General features: G+C 41.7%; 1 protein-coding gene across 3 annotated transcripts in view; it reads right to left on the bottom strand.

Moving 5' to 3' along the window:
- The window catches only part of PIK3CB (phosphatidylinositol-4,5-bisphosphate 3-kinase catalytic subunit beta), a 79,704-nt gene extending 59,675 nt beyond the window's left edge, over positions 1-20,029 (bottom strand). For 2 of the 3 annotated variants that reach the window (XM_030495165.1, XM_030495168.1), the window contains exon 1: positions 19,872-19,990. The gene's annotated coding sequence lies outside the window, so the exon portion shown is untranslated. Of the gene's footprint in view, positions 1-19,871 lie in introns of all 3 variants that reach the window. The other variant, XM_030495166.2, reaches the window with a different exon arrangement.
- Positions 20,030-20,637: the final 608 nt, after the last annotated feature.

Genomic DNA, 20,637 nt, shown 5'->3' with positions numbered 1-20,637 from the left:
CCTCATACTAGAGATACAAGACAAACAGTCACTACTTCCAGAACTTCCACCTGAGGAAGCCATCTTCCATAACCTGTGCCACTCAAAGAGGGACACAGTGTATGGATGAAGCACCGTGCCCTGGGGCAGAAGCAAGGTTTTAACTTAAAATTAGATATCCCAGCCTTCTAGAAGTATCTGGCTAACCAATCACGAGATGACAAACCAGGTGGTGGGAGCCTAGCACACCACTCTAAATCCATTGGAAACCTTTCATGAGAAACCTATCAGCACCAATATAACAAAGAATGGTGCTTTGAAATTACAAAGCCACCTTTGTAATTTCAAAGCACCAAAATTGTGGTATGTACAATGTAAACTTACCCTAACAACAATAATGACTTCCACAGAGATTGGCAAACCACAGAGAATCCTCCCAAATGCAATGTGGGAATTACAGGCAAAATGCTCAATAGTAGTTATCTAATATCAGCACTGATACACTGCTAACAACTGTGACCTTATTCCTTTCCTACACCATACGATCTGCCCATTTTATGAAGTTCATCAACTGGAACAATGCATAACACAGATGGGTTGTCAGATTTCTCGACTAAGAATGCATTTTATGAAATACCTCAAGTACCAGAGGAGAAAGCAGGCAGTCATATTAGTGCTGCCACTTCTGCTCAGAGCTGCCTTCTGTCTCATTCTTCCCTTTCTCTTCACAGTACATAGTGCAAACTGTGACCTGGAACAGGAGATGGCTGCTTGGCTCCTATCATGCTTCAAATCATTCCCCTCTCAGACAGTCAACCTCCAGCACTGTAGTTATCTCTAAGACCCTGGCGAGAGAAGAAGAGCTAATGCTTCTCACGCTTACTCAGAATTTGGTGAGAAATAAAAAAAACATGTCTTAGCACAGTGGTCAATGCAGTGGCATCCAACCTGAGGGTTAGGCACATGCATAAAGCCCAGAAAGTATCTAGGGTGCATAAACTATACACATTTAACAAGCCAGTACACTGTGAACAGCTCCTGCCACAGTGTATCAGTTCCTGTGTTCTCCACAGCCTCTTGCTTGCTAGGTTGCTGCTCGCTTCCCTACAGCTCTGTCCTTCTTCCTCTCTATTCTCACATTAGTTTGCATCTCCACTAGAATTCAGACATGACACTGACAAGGGGCTTCCTGCTGGTCCTCTGCAACCAACTGTACCCTGAGGATAGATAGGAGAATGGCTAGCCCTCCAGACCTTGAGACATTTCTGATGCATGCAGACAAACTGCCCACTGCTAGATTCAAGCATTAGAAAAAACCCTTCATTACAGGATGACAGCGTGCAGCTTTGTTTTTCTAGCTAACCAACCTTCCTCAGCAAGAGATGGTTATCGCATAACTGTAGATCACATCATGGTCAACCTTTTGTATGCCAGTTCACTTTCTATCTTCGAAGCATGCATGGGAAACTTTTCAAAGGCCGGTGACTACATTACCTAACAGACACTGCTGGCCTTTTAACTACCATAAACAGCTAGTGAGAACTCCAACTGCACAAGAAACACACAAGCATAAACACTGGGGACAGAGTAAAGGTCAGAAAGACTTGAAGCATATGCCTCGAGCGGTGAACACTAACTGGACTCTGATGAGCACACACCTTTTCACCCCCTGCACCTCTCTGGGGAACATGGGAAAGACACAACTGCCACTTGGACATTATCAGTGGGGCCTCCTTCAATGGGTCTCTATTGACTGTGAGCTCAGCCAAGACAACACCACATCACAAAACCATCTTGGGCACTTGCCCTTGGGTCCACACCCACACCAGTTCTACAGAAGACACCACCATGAACCTAATAGAAACCCTATTCCATCAATACAACTTCTGCATGAGAAGATGTATTTTGCGAAATAATCATTTTTTGTGAATCCTTTCATTACACCTTTATTACATAGGTTGTTTTTATGCAAATCATAACTGGTCTAGAAAAAAAAAACTATCTTACGAACTAATTCAGGAATGGTGGCAATCAAAATGCCTGTAACAATACAGTAAAGTCCGCAGTTGTGCAGTGTGGACTTCTTTATGTCCACAGAAACACTTATGAATGCATGAGAAAAAAAACAAACTGCACCACAAGGGAAGAAAGGGGTGAAATGTACAAGAAACTTTTGCCTAAAACTCCTATGTGATGTCTAATGTAAAACAGAAACAATTATAAGCCAGGGAAACTCGCAAAGAAATTAAAACATAAATAAATAAACAAGGCGGGGGAAGAGGGGGAAGAAAAATCATTCATAAGCAATACAAGATGCCACACAGAAATTACTGGGCTAATTGTGGCACTATGGTCTTCTACTCTGTAACAATTTCTAGACCCAGGAGACAGGCTCCTCTGTGATCTCTGCCAGAGCACACAAAGAAAGCATTTGTTAGAGAGGATACTTGTATTTGCTTTAGGGTAAGGAACTCTGAGTGGGTTGAATGACATGACATAGCAGTTTCTTGAGTATCTTCCTCTCTACAAATCCATCTCCTATCCTGGAAGAATGCACTGGGGAAGGCATCAAGACCAGCGCTGAGAGCACCAGCAGATGTTCTGGACAGCAATGTACAGAGAAATGCACAGCTAGGGTATAGCTGTATAGCTTTTGGGTCACATCCTCGGTTACCTCAAAGCTGTCTCGCACATTTCCTGCTCTCAATAGCACTGAAGACTGGTCAAGTGAACGTCAGGCTGAATTAGCTGCTGTAGCATCCACTCAGCAATGAAGAAACTCACCATTCCACCAAGCCTGAGAAACGAGGACTAACCATGAGTAAATATACCAAATGCCTTCAAATAAAACAACCCACTGAGAAACATAAAGCAACATTCTTCTCCTTCCTTCCTCAATCTTAAGTTTCAACAATGGGCACAAAATTCTTCAAGAATATTCACTATCAGTAATTAAGCCATTACAACCCAAGCTCAGGAATTAAAACAGTGAGAAGAACTTCTTGCAGTAGTACACATGTGGCTGAATCACAGCAACATGCAACTTCCACACACTGCACATCTTAGTGTAAAGGCTGAAAACGCAAATTAAAGCCTGAATCTGAAAAATAATTATTTCCTATATATGGCATTGTGTTACGTGCAGAATGATCCAAAGAGGAGAACCACATGTAAGCATCATTTTAATTATGCAGTGCCCACAGTCTCTTCAACAGCAAAGACCAGTTTTGACCTTTTAAAGGTGGCGTTTATTTCTGCAGCAATATCAAGAGACAAAGTATTTTACTGATAGTGACAGCGTGCTGTTATACAGACAGAGCAATGTTCTTCCTTGGGTTCTAATTTCACAGGTGCTGGTCAAAAAACATTATCACTCTCTAGAAAAAGCCTCAACCGTTTCTGAAATGTGTCACTTGAAAATGAAGATCACGATTGCTCTATGAAACCCACCCACCTCATCCAAAATCTTTTTAACCAAACGAAGCAGACATCTACAAGCTCTCATTATGTAAAAATACCCACAGAAAATTAAAAACATCCAACAAGCCAAGACAGAAACTGCAAAATACCAAGCGCTAAGCCAAAAGAGTTGCAAACAGAGATCTATGTCAGAACTACAAGTCAGTTTAAAGACTTCAGACAGACAAAACAAAGACCACAAACCATTTTCATGAATAACTAAAAAATATGGGAGAGTGTTATTCTTCAAGATACATGGACAACAGTTTGAAACACAATTTGAAGCTAAATTCAGCCACATCTTCATTAAGAAGAATTCACAGTCAAAACTACATTTGTCCAGCGGGTGATTCAGAGCAGGAGCTCTGTACTCAACTGCTATGAACCACCCTCTATCAAAGCCATGCTTGCTGTACCCAGAGAGCCAGCCTCGCTAAGCTCTGGCCCACCTCTGTGAAACCCCCTTCAGTGTCCAACAGGCCTGCTTAAGAAAGATTAATACTCACACAAGCACATGCTAACATGCTTTACAAGAAATCAAATTTTTTTGTTATTTGGTTACACACACTGCTGAATTCCTTTCAGTTTAGACCTGTAAGAAAATATTAAAAAGATTTTGCAAGCTTTCATCAACTCTATTTTTAAAACACTGATTTCTAACAGGGTGTCAGTTACTAACATCTGAATTTAATTCATGGGAGGAGGGGAATCCCTCTGTCATAGCGCTATACCCTGATGGTGCTCAGGGTTCAGTAGCCCAGTAATCCTCCTACTTGCTGTAGTTTAGAACTCAGGATGACTTAAGTTGTGAGGCAAATGCCAATCTTCTGTCCTTGCAATAGTCAACAAAAGAGTAAAAGATGTCTGATTCTTACTGGCACCGGAAAATGAAGGACCTTCAACCAAAGAAGCAAAGATACTTCCAGGCGGCATCACCTGCATGACTTAGAATCAACAAACAGAAATCTAAACAAAAATAGTTGATTTTTGTTTTCCCAGAACAATTCAACTGTTTTTCTTCTGCTCTGCCCTCTTCAAAAGAAATGCCTCTGGGCAGAGCAGAAGGGGAACACATCACTGATAATGAAGCTTAACAAAAAAAGATGCTAGTACATGGCCAGTTTTTCTCTCTCTCATTCTCTTCGGCAACCAGTAGTTCTCTGGTTTGAGAGCAGTGTGCTGAAACCAAGATTAGCAAAGTGTCTCTAAGTGGGAACCCTGTAAACACACTCAGTATTAGAGAGGGCTGGCTGCCAGTGCCAATAACTTACAATGGCAACTGTGGAACACCAAAACATCTTAGGACAGACTCTGGGCTGGAGAATGTACTAGATCTGAGGGTACTCTAGAGTTCAAGAGGCACAAAGTTCTAGGTTGCATGTGACTATTTGATAAAAACAGTAGCTTTTTTATTATTTCAGATGACTCACAAACAAGTGCTTAGATTTGCTTTGTATTGATTCATAAACATGGAGTCAAATGAGTAACACTTTCCAGCTCATTTCCAGTTCCATTCCAGTTTTAGGCACAAGTGATTACCCAACTGGTTCAGTAGCTCCAAAGCTGGTGACAAAGAAACGAATAGCTTAGATTGAACAGACTCATCCATGTGAAGATGTAAGCTGCCCCACCTCCTCCCAGAGCCCACACACCACTGGCACCTCCAGGCCAGTGCTACAGCTTTTCTAAATCTGGTTCACTAGATCTGGTTTACAGAAATGCATTAGAAGCCATGGTCACAGAGCAGTGCTGCTCCTCCAAGAAAACCATACCTATATGTGCATGCACATGCATACACACAGAGTGTGAAGCTCAAAGGCTGGAGGCTGAGCTAGCATAACCACCAAGCAGTAATTTAAGCAGGTCTAAACAAATCCACCACCCTGCACAAGCCCTTGTGACATCTACTGAATCTCTGTAGATCTGTTTGCAAGATCTGATGAACTGCCAGTCAACTGGTCTGCAATCGCTGCACACCCTCAGCAGTCTCACTACTAAAATTCATCTTTCTGAATACTGAAATAGATCGTAAGCAATGATGATAATAATAAAAATAATCTGGGTTTGCATGGATTTTTATTACATCTAAAGCACTATTTGAAAACACAAGTCTCAGGGAGGGAGGCATTGATTGCTGGCAGCATGGCAATTCCCATACCTGTGAGATGGCAGTGAAGCACTGGTTCTTTTGGTCCTGTATCACACTGCCATTATGCCCTATACTTTTGTTTTACAACCTACTTGTTAAGCTAAGTTAATTACTGGGCATAACACAGAACACAAGGACTTGTTAAGGAACAAAATCACCTTCACACCATCATTTTTTGATAAAGAAAATTTTTAATCTAAATATTCATTTAATGAGCTCAAGGCCATTTTCAGGCGTTCTCATGAAGTCCTTATCCATGATTTCCCCTTGACTGGCTTAAACTCTGAAAGATTTAAGGTGCATAGCTCTCGCTGACTACGCATTTCCTCAGAATTCAGGACACCTGAATACAGCCCTTACTGTTGCTTCATTTTCTACTCACTGGTGTGTCACAGATGTAAAAACACTGCAAAAAAACCCTCCTGGTCCCACCCAAAAGTTATTAAATGAACAAATACCCACTTGCATTTTAAACAGAGAAATTAAACAGCGAGTCTTCATCTTGGCTCTGCAAAGAACTTATCAGAATTATTTAGTTATTTGAAATATTGTTAATAGGACTACTTGCAATTTGTTTCTTGTGATCTCTTCTGTGCAGTTTATTTTCTTCACTACTTTCACATGCTAATGTTTCACTTCTCATGTACATTCTGTTAAATGCCTACTATGGTGAGACCATGCAAATTTCTTCCTATTTAGTTCCCAAAGTCTGCTTTTTGTTGTGTGCATATTTAGTTTTATATAAATGAGAAGACATTAGTAGAGTTACATAGCAAGACTAAATGATTAATTTCACAGTAATTAACTGTAATGAGCCATTTTGTGAAGCTACCTCCCACTCTGCTCCAGATACGTTTAAAGGCTTTGCTCTTTCTGATTAAAACAAACTCTAAAGTGTGGATTGCAAAACATTACCAACAAACACAGTAGTGTCCAGCTGAGTGTACTTCAAAGACACACTGCAGTCCAACTTGCTGTTTGATTCCAAATATTATGGATGAATATCATGATAAATATCAACAGTATTTCATCACTAACATCATGTATATAGTAAATACTAACTGAAAATAAAGTAGTCATTAAGAATACTTCTTGTACTGAAGAAGGAAAAATTCAAGCATCTAACAAATGCAGTTTCCCTTCAGCTATATCCATCACTGCAAAGCAAATCTATGAGGTTCTCTCATGTAACGAAACTGTAGATTTTAATTTACTCTTGCTCCCCACTCCCCCATCTTTCAGGTAGGTATTGCCTCATCCTCTGGTGCTGCAAACTCAAGACTGTTATCAAAGGAGCTGCAAGTTACCTGCCACAATGTATAACTTCAAGTTTTCAGTGTGCTTACAGAAACCCTCCAAGAACATCAACTGTGTTACAGAACAGAAAGGCAGAGCGTCACTAGAGGACTGTGGAAGCAAGATGAGCAGAAGCTGAAGCAAGCAAGGACAGGCACTCTCCTGCTCCAATTGGCCACTCAACAGCAAACCTGAAATGCGTTGAAAGGAATGGGGAAAACCAGGCAAAACTGAACAGAAAAACAATAGCAAGTTTGGGCTTTTAGTTTAATTCCTGCACTTCCTCTGAAACACTGAAATTACAGAAGATTTAAGACATCCCTATTCCTCTTATGAATTTAAGATTGGCAGTACAATGACAATCAGTGAACAGTATATAACGTAGAATGGATCTGGGAGTGATTTTGAGACCAAATTCTCTAACATGAAATTAAACAAGCACTTTCCCAGGTTCCAATATGAGTCTTGGCATTATTATCTATATTTATAGCAAGATTGTTTTATCCCTTTCACTAACTATTTTTAGTTCAATATAACAAAAGCTGCAATGCAAAATATATTGGTAGACTGCCCCCCTTAACGCCTCTTTATGTAGAACTTCTACGTACTAAAACCAGGAAGAATAATTCAACAAGTATACAGCTACCAGGCTCTGCTCATGGATGTTAAAAACCAAACAAGAACTCAGACGCAAAAAAATAAACCAACCAAACAACAGGTCAAATCTGGATTTGGACCTAAAAGTCCATATGAATAGTATTCAGATGTTTTACACTGCTTTTAGCTACATCACCTCAAATTATAGAGCGCTTGATGCAAAAAAAAGAAAAAAAACAACCAACCAGCAACTACTTTCTACTCCCATCAGCTGCAATGCTCAGCATAGTCATTTAAACTACATGACATTTTTCAGCATCCTTCATTAATGAAAAGGTTTCAGTAGACTAAAGAACTATTTTTTCTACAGGCTTATTTCTGACAGAAGTAAAAGCTTTCTGTGGTGTCAGAGAACACTACAGGGAGAAATTTACTTCTATATCATGAGCAGGAGCAGAGCTGTAGTAGTACTAGAGCTGTGACTTCCTCTAAGTACCCTTTTCAGTGCATTGCCATGTGTATTCTCCTCAGTGAAAAGAGTAGCAACAGCTATGACCCTGTGTGATAGCAGCACTGGCAGAGCATAGAAATACTTGGGGAATAAGCTTCCTCCATAAAGAGAGCAATCTGCTTGGCAGGTGAACAACTGCTTACTCTTAGTATCATAGATGCTATGGTGAACAGAACTGCTCTAACCAGCTTAAGAACAATTCTATATTCAGCATGATCAGATTGCAAAGTAATTCCTGACACTGAAATGAACCATGAACAGCAAGATGGAAAGAATAAAACACAACCCTCTTGACATTCTCTGTAACATCTGTAAAACCACAAGACTAAAGAGGAACCTGGCAAAGGCTGAACTGAAAATAATCCCCGCTCTGACATTTTCCCAGGGGCAAGATGTGGAAGGACTGAGGAGAGGAGGCAGCAGACACATTCCGGGGAATGCATTTATCCTCTTGCTATCCCTGAATTATGAGATCAGCATTTACACCAGTTTCTGGCAATAGATACCTAAAAGCTCTCTTTCTCCAATAAATGAGAACGAGCTCCTGCTTCTTCCAGAGCAAAGCACTAGAGACTTTCTTTTGACAACCACTTCACTACATCAGAACAACTTTCTGTTCCAGAGCATGTTGCTTCACCTCCAAACAACAGCAGTAATACTATAGGAGGTATATAAACCTGGGCAGATAGAAAAGCACTGGAGCAGCAGAATTTGAACTTAAGAAAGTAATTCTTAAAATATGCCATAATAATCAGAAATCAAAAAAGTGTCTCTTGCAAATTAAAGCAAAGGCTTTTCAGTGTTCATAACAAACAGTAACAGTTTGGCCATGATAAAAACTCACCACCACACTTGATGGCCAGGAGTGTAAGTCTTGAGGACAGACTCAAAAGATGTTTGTCTTAAGTCCTTTCAAATTCTCTCACCTGATAAGTCAGAAAGAAAACAAAGCCCCTCTATAATCCCATTTTACTTATCACAAGTAAATCACAGGAAAGGAAAAAAAGTACATCACAGAACAACAGAAAATTACACAACACTTCACACCGTTTCACTTGCCACTCTGCCCCCAGAAACTTTCTTCTGCTTAACTGGGTCTGTTGATCACCAAAATGTAGGAGTTTGAGCTGAAAGTTTCAGGATTGCTGCCATTTCTGAAGACTCTTTTCTTGCCTAATGGGTCTAACCAACCACACTGCCTGTTTTTCAAGAAAACCACCATTACATAGGTAGAAACCCTTTATTACTCCACAAACAGAGTAAAAAATAGCATGCTACTTTACTGGCCAACAAGCCCCAATTAAATTAGCAATGAAGAAGCAACCAAGAAGGTGGTGAAGGCAGCATCAAGAGGGTGGAAAAATTTCATACCAATTGGTATATATTAGGTCTGGCTCTTCTTATCAGCATAGCACACCCAGCCTGCGCATCTCATTCTCCTGAGCCAGTAACCCCAGATTAGTCTTAAGCCACAATATAGCAGTATTTTAAAGTTGGCAAGTAGTGATAGGAAGACAAAAAGAGGCACCAAGTGCTGAAGGCCTCTTTAAATCCTGTAGTTGCATGCAATAAAAGTTAACGAGTTATCAAAGTACAAATAAATCTGAAAATACAGCGAGGTGATTTGTGAAATTCACATTAAGAAGAACGTAACTGGAGGACACCAAATTGATTATCTGCAGTGATAGATTGAGGCAAGAATTGCTCTGCCTTCTCATGAAATTTACCTAGAAGTTAACTGGAACAGGAATATTAACTCAGAGAAAACAGCTATAAATAGAAAGGGGTTAATCATTCAGATTTCTATTCCCATGACAACAATACACTAAAGATTCTAACTTTTTAATCTTTTAATATGATGCTTTAAAAATACTTTAGCTGCTGTACTACAGCCTGCTTCTACCTACTTTTTATGGATATTTTCTCCTTTTTTAATACAATAAAGGGGATTTTCTTTCAACAAAAGCAGTTTTCACAGATACTAGGCAAAGTGAGGCTGTGCGTTACCTGGGGTGATTATATGTGGCCGCTTAAATGGACCTTTTAGAATGAGGCCACTTAAAAGTACATTTATTTTTTATCCATTCTAATATAAAGTACATAAAACCTACTTGCTATTCATTTCCAATACCATAGCTGCTACGAGGTATTTTTCAATTAAACATTTGTATTTATCCTAAATCAGCACAGAATCGTAGCATTGTTCGGGTTGGAAAAGACCTTTAAGATCAGAGTCCAACCATTAATCCAGCACTGCCAAGCCCACTACTAAACAATGTCCAGAAGCACCATATCTACACATCTTTTAAACCCCTCGAAGGGATGACAGTTGACATTATGTATGTTCAAGGACATAAACACTTTTAAAGTTTATGAAGCAAAGACACTGAGAATGTATAGGTGAAAACATATCATGATAATCAAACTTCTCTAAGCTCGAACAGCAGCCGTGTGACACACTTAGAAACAAAATCTAATAAGTACAAATCCCTAACGAGTGCTTTACCCACTGTATTTCTCACCAAAGTAAATTAAAGTTGAAACTTCCAAGTTAAACAAAATGGAGTAAAAGAAAAAAATACAGAGAGAGAAGTTCTTCATTTAAAGAGGGGATAGAGAAGGACTTCTGTCATTTTATGGTGAATAGCAAACTGAATATGAAGTGGGTTGTAATCCAGCCTATTTGCAGTGACAAATTAAGAAAGCACCCAATATGTGCAGTCAATTTCCAAAGGTAGAGAGCTGTTACAGATCTTTATCAATCTACTCCAAATTCAGATGAGAAATTATGAGGAAAAGACTTGATTGTGGTCTAAACATTATTTCTAACTTTTTAAGTTACGTCTTGACATTCTTGCAAATCTTGGTTTTCCCAAAGGATTCAATTCCTACTACATGCCCTTTTGTTTTTATGCAGTACTTGTTTGCTCTTCTTAATCAGTGTAGCTCTTCATACGCTGGGTTTATTTACAGTACCCAAAGGAAGCAGAAATTACTATAGTTATCAAAACAGACTACCATATAAAAACAAACAATGTTTCTATACTCGTGCCAGCTGAACTCTTAAGAACTTAGGCAGAATCACATTGTGTATTAAAAAATGGTATTCTGACAACTAAAGCAACAATACAAAGAAAAATGCTTTTATTATTACTCAGGTAAAAAATAAAGCTAAAGCATTATGTTGAGCTTACTAAAATTTTCAACATAGCTACAGATCATCTATTCAAGTGTAAATGTTTTTAATATAAAAATATTACTTCCTTATATCACTACAGCTGGGGAAGTAAAACTGGCCTAGGATGAAGACTTGCTGTATTACATGCAGCTTAATACACATTTTAATAATTATATCTCTTTATCTTTAAATAACATTTCAAATTTTGCAACAGTTTATACATAGCTTGGAATCATAACGAAGTTATTATTTAAAGAAAAGTTAGTTATGTAGATGGATGCAGCTTATCAGTATATTAAAATGTATTCTTTTATTTTCAATAAAATACAAAAGGACTTTTGTCAGAAGCACTGTGTCTGTCTTATGTGGATATTAAAAAGCTGAACAATACCAGCCTGCTGACAACAGATAATCAGTCTTTCCCCATTTTTATTATTAACAAAAGAAAGGAAAGTCTCTTTTTTTTCTTTTTGCTAGCAAGAGTTTTGTGCCAAAAATTAATGTACCATTTGCTGCTGACAATCTGCCAGACTAATGATGCTTTTCTTCACTCAAGAGGGTTCAGAAACTACAACTCACTTGACAGTCAGCACCTATCACAGATTCCCGAATACAGTCCTCCCATGAAAAGAAAAACAAGAGAGCTTTTCTCCACACACACCTCTTCACACTTAAATTATTACTACAAGTGAATAACTGGAAATACTTCAGCAGGCTCGGATGAGGGTTCTGCACCTCCAGATATTATGGCTCAATCCTAATGGCATGGTGCACATGAAATTTCCCTTCAAACATGACATAAGAAAACTGAAAGAATAAAATCGTAGAATCACAGAATCATTTCCTCAGGAAAAGACCCTAAAGATTATCAAGTCCAACCTTTACCCCAGCACTGCCAAGTCCAGCACTAAGCCACGTCCCTAAGCACCGTCTACCGACACCTCTCTTAAACACCTCCAGCAATGGTGACTCCACCACTTCCCTGGGCAGCCTGTTCCAGTGCCTAATCACCCTTTCGGGAAGAAATTATTCCTAATATCCAGTCTAAGCCTTCCCTGGAACAACCTGGCACCATTTCCTCTCCTTCTATTACTGTTACCTGGGAAAAGAAACCGACCCCCACCTTGCTACAACCTCCTTTCAGGTAGTTGTAAAGATACATTTCAAATTTTATTTCCTACTAGGTTTGGATTCACTATTGGGGTTTTGGTTTGGTTTTTATTTGTTTGTTTGTGGTTTTTTTTTCTTGTAGATTTCCATGAATTAGTAACTTAAATTCTACTGTGTCTCATTGACATTTGGCTATTTCATATGCCTATATAGACTGCATATACATATATGCACTATCTCTGTTCTACTGCTGTCTGTATATGAAATACTTCTTCTTTGTTTAAAGGATCCCTGGTAATGATTCAGACAATCCTCCTTAAACATCATACAATTAACTAGGTTGCAAAAGACCTTTAAGATCATCAAGTCCAACCTTTACCCCAGCACTGCCAAGTCCATCACTAAACCATGTCATTAAGGGCCTCATCTATAAGTTTTTTAACACTTCCAGGGACAGTGACTCCAACACTTCCCTGGGCAGCCCATTCCAATGCCTGAATATCCTTCTGGAGAAGAAATTTTTCCTAATATCCAGTCTAAACCTCCCCTGGCACAGTTAGAGACCGTTTCCTTTCACTCTATCTCTTGTTACCTGGGAGAAGAGACCAGCCTCCTCCTGGCTCCATCCTCCTTTCAGGCAGTTGTAGAGAGCGACAAGGTCCCCCCTGAGCCTTCTCTTCTCCTGACTAAACCCCCCCAGGCCCCTCAGTTGTTCCTCATCAGACTTGTGCTTCAGGCCCTTCACCAGTTCCATTGCCCTTCTCTGGACAGAGATCCCTCTGCAGAGCCTTCCTACCCTCCAGCAGATCAACAATCCCACCCAACTTGGTATCGTCTGCAAATTTACTGAGGGTGCACTTGATACCCTCATCCAGATCTTCAATAAAGATATTAAGCAATATCTTCACTGATATCTTAAATGGCATCCTTAGCAGGGCATGCAGATAACTAGTTTGTTAAATGCAGAGGTCCTCCTCTGTATCAGCTGAAACAAAAGAAAGAAATGCAGCACTAAAGGCTAGGAATACAAATACTCCAAGCCTACATGACTTCAGAACACCACGCACAATGGAGAATCCCAAAGGCCTTGCCTGCCTTAGCAACACCCATTTAAGTCCATCTGGAAAGAAAAGCAAAACCACAACCCAAACCACACACCAAACCCACTATCTCGACATTAGATATTGCCAGCAATTTCCAAGTACTGAAACATACAGGATCCAAAAGCAGGCCTCCCAGCATCACAATTTCTACCACACCAACCCCCACACCTCTCTGGTGAGCCCTTACCGTACCAGTCCACTCGTTTCCTAGCCTGGACCTACTCTGTGACTACTGGTTTCCTTCCCTCCCTCATCTGTCACCAGAAAGCCCCTTATTCTGCAGATTTAGTTTTACAGAACATTATACTTCATAAAGCATGAGTGATTTCTAACACACACCCTGATGACAGGACCTCCCCAGGGCACTGCAAGGAACACTAGCCCATACCTCCAAGAATCGGCAGCCCGTCAGGACACTTAACAGAGTGAAACCTCCTATATGGTTAACACATAGGTCCTTAATGTCTTTGAGGGTTGGGAGGGAAATAATGGAGGATCTGGGGAGAATGAATAAGTCAAGAGTAGTAAATTTAATGACAGACTATAATAAAAAAGAATGAAGAAGACAAAGAAGAGGAAAAGAAGTAGAAACACAGGAATACCGAAAGGTGCATGAAGTGGAAAAAAGTACAGGCGTAAGGACCAAAGTGCTTTTCAAAAACAGAGGAAAGAATTTTGAGGCACGAAGCCAATCAGGAAGGGAATACAGTGCCCAATTTCAAAATAACATTTTATGTGCTTCTTTCTACCACAGCAACTTTGTACTCAGCTTTGAGTTTCTACTGACAACATTTACCTTACAGAAAACCACCATATTCCAGTACTTGAAAGCAGTCTTTTGGGGGGTTATTTGTACCAACACAAATGTAATCAGTTTTTTAAATCAGGTATGCTTTATGTTCTTCTGTTATTAACATCCTATGCTCATGAACATCAAATTGCTAACTGAAAATAACATAGCACATTTTGAAATAATTATCTTTCATTCTTAGAAAACGAAATGATGCAATAATATCAAAATCCATCTCTCAAGCAGCTTATTTATAAAAGATAGAAAAGCCATTGCTCAATAGACAGCTACCACAAGAACCTCAAGCACTACAAACATTACTGGTTATTCTATTTTCTAGGCACTCTTTACGACATTCTCCAAATCACCTACCTACTCTGATTTTTAAACTGCTTCTAGTACTCTGCAGCTGCACACAAACACAAGTCTTGCGCATTAAACCCGTCAGAAACCCACTTGACAGCAGGACTGTGAGCCTCTTACAAAATGTCAGGTCAATCCTACAGAATGCCAGCTACTGCACATTCCACACGAAAGCTTTCATAAACAACTGACTGGTCTTACGCTTATTTGTAAAGTATTTCATTGCTTTGTTAAAGACACCTTCTCTGCATTCAGACAGCAAAGAGCTTTCAGAAACACTGAAAAACACCAAATGCTACATAAATTACAATATCGTATCGTAAAACCAAAGACACATTAACGTTCTCATTAATTCATATTAACTGACAAAACGAACCACAAACACTCCCACGGCTTCCACAAAACTGTTTACTTACCTCTACTATCCAAACAAGCTACTGCACACATGCTGCCATTTGATGCAAACTCCAAATGTACATAAACCAATACGTCTTTGAATCCTCCCGTAGTCCTTTTTTTTAATCCAGTGGATATATGGTGCTTGGGGGCAAGGGGAGGACAGAAATGACCCAAAGCCAGAGCAAACATTTCAAGTTGCTCCTAAGGGACTCCACATCACTTTAAAATGTTCATCAGTTCCAAATTAACACATGAACAAGAGCCTCTGCTTTCTGCTCTGGATACAAGAAATCTGGGAACAGAAGCCTCAGAAAAACACTGTTAAAAGTTTAGATTCTTCAGTCTAAGCCTTTGGTAGTCACAGAATCAGACTGGTTTGGGTTGGAAGGAACCTTAAAGCTCATCCAGTTCCAACTCCCTGCCACGGGCAGGGACACCTTCCACTAGAGCAGGTTGCTCCAAGACCCTGTGTCCAACCTGGCCTTGAACACTGCCAGGGATGGGGCAGCCACAGCTTCTCTGGGCACCCTGTGCCAGCGCCTCAGCACCCTCACAGGGAAGACCCTCTTCCTGATGTCTAATCTAAATCTCCCCTCTGTCAGGTTAAAGTCATTCTCCCTTGTGCTAGTGAATGCCAAAAGATAGTCATGAGAACACATTGATTACTTGGGTCTCAGAAAGAAATTAGAAACCACAGAGTTGCAACCTCCTTCCCTCTTACCAGTAAATTCGTGCAAAGAAGATAGATACCATCACAGACAGACACAAAAATTAAACCCACAACCCCCGGGGTGGGGGGGGCAGACGTGTTCGATTATAGGGTATATCTTTCCCAATCAATTGTCATGGGAGGGACGGGAATGTATTTATACAGCTATTGTATGTGCAATAGTCACAATTCTTCATTATCTTTTAAATGTACTTTATTTTTAGAAGTGGATCTATCCCATCAGGTCAACTCACTCCATTCAGCATTACAACATGTAGAGTTAAGTTACACAGACACAAAACTAGACACTGACATCTCAGATGGAGTTGAAGACATTTTGATGCAGAACTCACAAAGCTATTCTAAAAATCACAGTAATTACTGTAAACAATAGCAAGTTATTTTGGAATCAGAAAAACACCCTTTACAATACAGTTGTGTAGTGAAAATTTAATGCAATGCCACTTACCAATAATATGCAAGTTCAATAATTTTGAAAGAAACAAAAGCTATAAATATCAAATTTATATTAAGTATATATCGCATCAAGAGAAAAAATATACTACTCAGAATTCTTACGCTTTTTTTTAAAAGAAACACAAAGAAAACAAAATTTATATATGTAGATTTAGCTCCAAAGACACAAAATTACTACTGACTTCAATTAACTCACAATTTTAAGAAACTGAATAATTGAAAGTCTTACAGCTGTCCCCCTCCCTTCCTGCCTCCCTCCTTTCTAACGCAACTACAAGAGATACGGGGCATTCTCCTCCACAGCCAGCAGCCAGAGCCGTGACGTGGAAGTAGCAAAGGTGGTACCCAAGGACAGCCTGAGTCCTCTATTTGCATACAACCAGAGTCAGGAAAGGCCATATTCTGTAGCTAGCAATTCAACTTTGGCTACCTAGAACTGCCAAAACCAAACAAATAAACGATGTACATGCCCCTCCCCGCCAATAAAAAAAAAGAATTATCAGTGGGAGACAGCATAATCGCTCCAATCCTGCTTCTCAAAGGACGCTTTTTTGACACACCAGTGCCACTATTTGTTTCTTTCATCTTCTGAAGCCAGCATGTAAATTCAATTATTTTCGTAGCTACACATCCACAAGCATTTGCACATGAGGACCTCACTCTGCCACTCTAACATATGTAAATGGAACCACATTCCTGAGTTTAGTTCCACCAAGGTTGAGATATAAATATTTACCCATGTAAAACTGACAGACTGTAAAACAGATTAGTCAATGTTGTGTCCAAACCAACTGGTACTTCAGGCATTTTACAAATACACGTAACCTTCACCTTGCAGAACCTCCACTTTGTGATTTCCAACAGAACCACCACATTGGCACCTGCTCTTAACTCGGGACCCTAAGTATACACCTTACCAACCCAAAGCTTTTGCTTACAAGCTGCTATTGTGATTTCTAAAAATAAATTACTAAAAAAAGTTAAATTTCTAATGCAAGATTATTTTTGCCACCAGATCTGATTTAGTTCTCAAAACAAACCACGCTGAAACTTTCACATGGCAAGTGACTATGAGGATTAACACTGCCACAAAACAAATTGTTTAATGCACTCAGACACTAACACTGACATTTCTTTAGTCCTCCACAATTCAAAGTCCTCATATTCTGAGGCAAATGAGATGCAAGATGTAGTATGTAACACTATCTGTGTCCATGCTCCAAGGATACCTGTTTGAGTACAAACACACATTTACTAAAAAAACCCCAACTAAGCAAGTTTTCCTATGTAACTGTGTAAATAATGCTTATTTCAGGTTTTTCTGCCCTGCACTGCTTTCACAGCAACTGCCAGTTGAGAAAAAGGGTGAACTTTATGACATAAGGGTCTACTGCTGCCAAGAGCAGCAAGTAGAAAGTCCACCTCAAGCAGAAGCAGCCCCCTGGACTTTGTATTAAATACAATGCCACAGCCTACAGCCCAGCAACACTCATATTTATTTTCAGATAAGTTAATTGGTAGCAACTTTTAGAGAACCAAAGGCAAAGCTTCTACGTGTACCTAAATCTATGAAGAAGTACTTCAGCGACTTGAACTCTGTGCCTCTGGGCACTGAAACACACCACCAGTTTGCATTTGCACCCAACTCCTAAGTAACAGCAGTTAGTGTTCTTCCTGCACCCTCCTCATGTACATAGCATTCTGACAGCTTGTATTTTAATGAGATTTGGGGTTTAAATTTCACATTGGTGAAACAGAGCATACTGCAGACATATACCAACTGTTAAAAATGCACAACATTTCAGAAGCCTATTGACTCTATGTTCAACTTCCAAGAAAGAGAAAGGAGCAGTGAAATCAGGCAGGAGAGGCAGGATACATTCTCTCTTTACTATAGCACAAGAATCAAAGAGGTTTTTTTCCTCCCTTTTTTTTTTTTAAAGGCTTTCCTATGCTAGAATTGGGAGTTCTGCCAAAAGTCTATAGACAATTGGAGAACTAGCAAGTTTATGACATCAGATATTCCAAGGAAGTGAAACCTGACTTTACGGAAGCGATTTTTATTCAAGAAAAACAGATATTTAAACAGGCATCAACAAAAATATTTAAAGACCATGTACGGAGGAAGTTCCTTTTTAAAAGATTTAAAAAAAAACATTTAATTCCAGGCTGCACTCCCACCCAAACATGTTTCCAAGTCAATCCATAACAAAACATTCTTGGTACTATTGATATCCCTGATACTCTTTTTAAAAAGACAAAAGAAACCCAGTTACCACAGAATTTTTGTTTCATAATCCTTTTCTTTCTTTCACTCTTCCGAAACGCACTGCTCGCTGGCATGAAACTTGCAAAGCCTGGAAAACCACCACCAGACTGAACTGAAGCCTCTGCATCGAAGTGTCGAAGTGACCTGGTGATTGATTCTCCAGGCACCTTAATGCATTCCACTAGACTTCGCAACCCTTTGCCAAGTGTCTGGCTATCCAACATTTCTCTATATGCAATTTTCCTAAAAGCAAAGGTGTTATAAAATTTATTTCACATTTTAATTAATCTTTGAAGACCTACAGGCGTGGGAGTCTCTAGCTAATGCTGCAGACCACAGGCCCATCAAATTTCTGTGACATCCTTCATGTATTCACACAAACTTGAAGCCTAAACTACAACCCTGAAAACATAAATAACGTGTGACTGGGGTTTCTAGCAATGCCCAGTTTCAGGATCTTACAAAGCCTGAATAATGCTCAATATCAACAGTGTAATAGCAGCATTTACTTAGAGAGCACAGAACATTTATTTTGGGCACAGATGTCAATTTCAAACGAACAAAACTCATCAATGTATCCGGTGACAAGAAAAGTTTACATGCTGCAAGTTCTGGCAAAAAAAAACCCCTAAGCTTTCTTGATTTTGGAAGGTATCCAGCAGCACATGCACTGATGCTGGACAAGCCATGCTGGCATGAAAGGTTTCCCCTTCTCTTTCAGGAACTTTGGGGACTAATATACACATTATTCCCCTTACATAGAAACAAGTCCTCGTCTGTGTAAGAATGTAGCTGTCTGTTGAGAAACTACCCCATGGCAGCACACTGCTACAGCGGTCACCCCGCGTTCCATGCCCCGCGGGCTGCACACAGAACAACCATCTAACTGCAAACACATAAACACCGCTTTTTCCACACAAATTCCTGCGGTCCAGGACGGAAACAGCGCTCGGAAACTCAGCTGAAAACAGCCGGGGGCATCGAATAACCCAAACGCCCCTTAAAGATCACAAAGGGATGGCCAAGGGCCGCCAGGGCGGGCTCCTCCGCTGCCCCCCCACAGACACTCCGCAGGGGCCGTGTCGCGGGGCCGCCCGCACCCCACTTGTTGCGGCGGCCGTTGCCCGCCGCGCGCCCCTGCGCAACGCACGCGGGCGGCCCCGCGCCCCTCACGACCGCTGACAAACGGCCGAAACCTGCCCCCGCGCCGGGAAGAGGGCAGCGCCTCCCGCCCGGGTTGAGCAACCCCCGTGTCGCAACGGGCGGCAGCCGAGAAGTGCGCTCCCTCTTCCTGCAGAGCTCGGCGCCGCGGGGCGGGGAGGGACCGAAACGAGCCGCCGGTGGCGGCCGAGGGGAAGCCCCGCCGCACCCCGCCACGCAGACCTGCCCGCCAGCGGCTGCCCCGCCGGTCCGTCCCGTCCCGTTCCCTCAGAGCGCGGCACGCACCCGCGGCTCCGCGCCCGCCTGCCCTCGCACACCCACCTGCCCGGGCAGCAGCGGCTGCCGCCGTCTCCCTCGCCGCCGGCAGCCAGCGCGGCGGCCCTGGCGCTAGCGGGGAGCCTGCTCCCTCACGCCGCCACCGGCAGCGGCCGCGCCGCGCTGCTGCGTCCTCCGCGCGCCCGGCCCGGGTGCCGGGGTTACCTAGGCGATAGCTTCGCCCGCGGCTCCCGGCCCCGCCCCCTTGGCCGCGGGACGCCAATCCGCGCGCAGCTTTCAGTATCAAACCGCGGGCGCCGGCCAATCGCGCGGCGCGTCCCCGCCCCGTCTGGGAGCTCCCGGGTCCATTTTCCCGTGAGGAGCGGAGCCGGCCGCGGGGCGGCGGGTCCTGGGGGCTGCGAGGGCCGGGCTCGGAGCCCCTGGTGCGAGACCCCTTTGCGAGCTACCGCCGGGCTCCGCAGCGACCGCGGCCTCCCCGCCCGCCCCTCTGCTTTTCCCACACTCGTTTAGCGCTCTCCCGCTGCGTTCCTCACTCGCAGTGGCGAGCACCGCCGGCCCTAAGCGCCCCAGCGTTTCCTCCTGCGGCCGGGCTCAGGCATCAGGAGGTTGGTTTAGGGGGCTGGAAGAGGCAGTCGTTATGTTCACACTGCAAAAGGCTCATCAAAGAGCAGCCTTCGCGAAGTGGCTTTTGGAAATCAGCAGGGAAGACCTCATTAGAGCAGCTTATTGCCTTGCCAATGATTTCCATGATACAGCCTCATTTTAAGAGTCTTGGTGCTGAGCTGTTAAGAATAATTGAATTGAAACTGGT

The sequence above is a fragment of the Strigops habroptila genome, chromosome 8 (assembly GCF_004027225.2).
Source record: "Strigops habroptila isolate Jane chromosome 8, bStrHab1.2.pri, whole genome shotgun sequence".
In the NCBI taxonomy this organism is placed as follows: domain Eukaryota; kingdom Metazoa; phylum Chordata; class Aves; order Psittaciformes; family Psittacidae; genus Strigops; species Strigops habroptila.
This window is presented reverse-complemented; position numbering and strand designations above follow the sequence as displayed.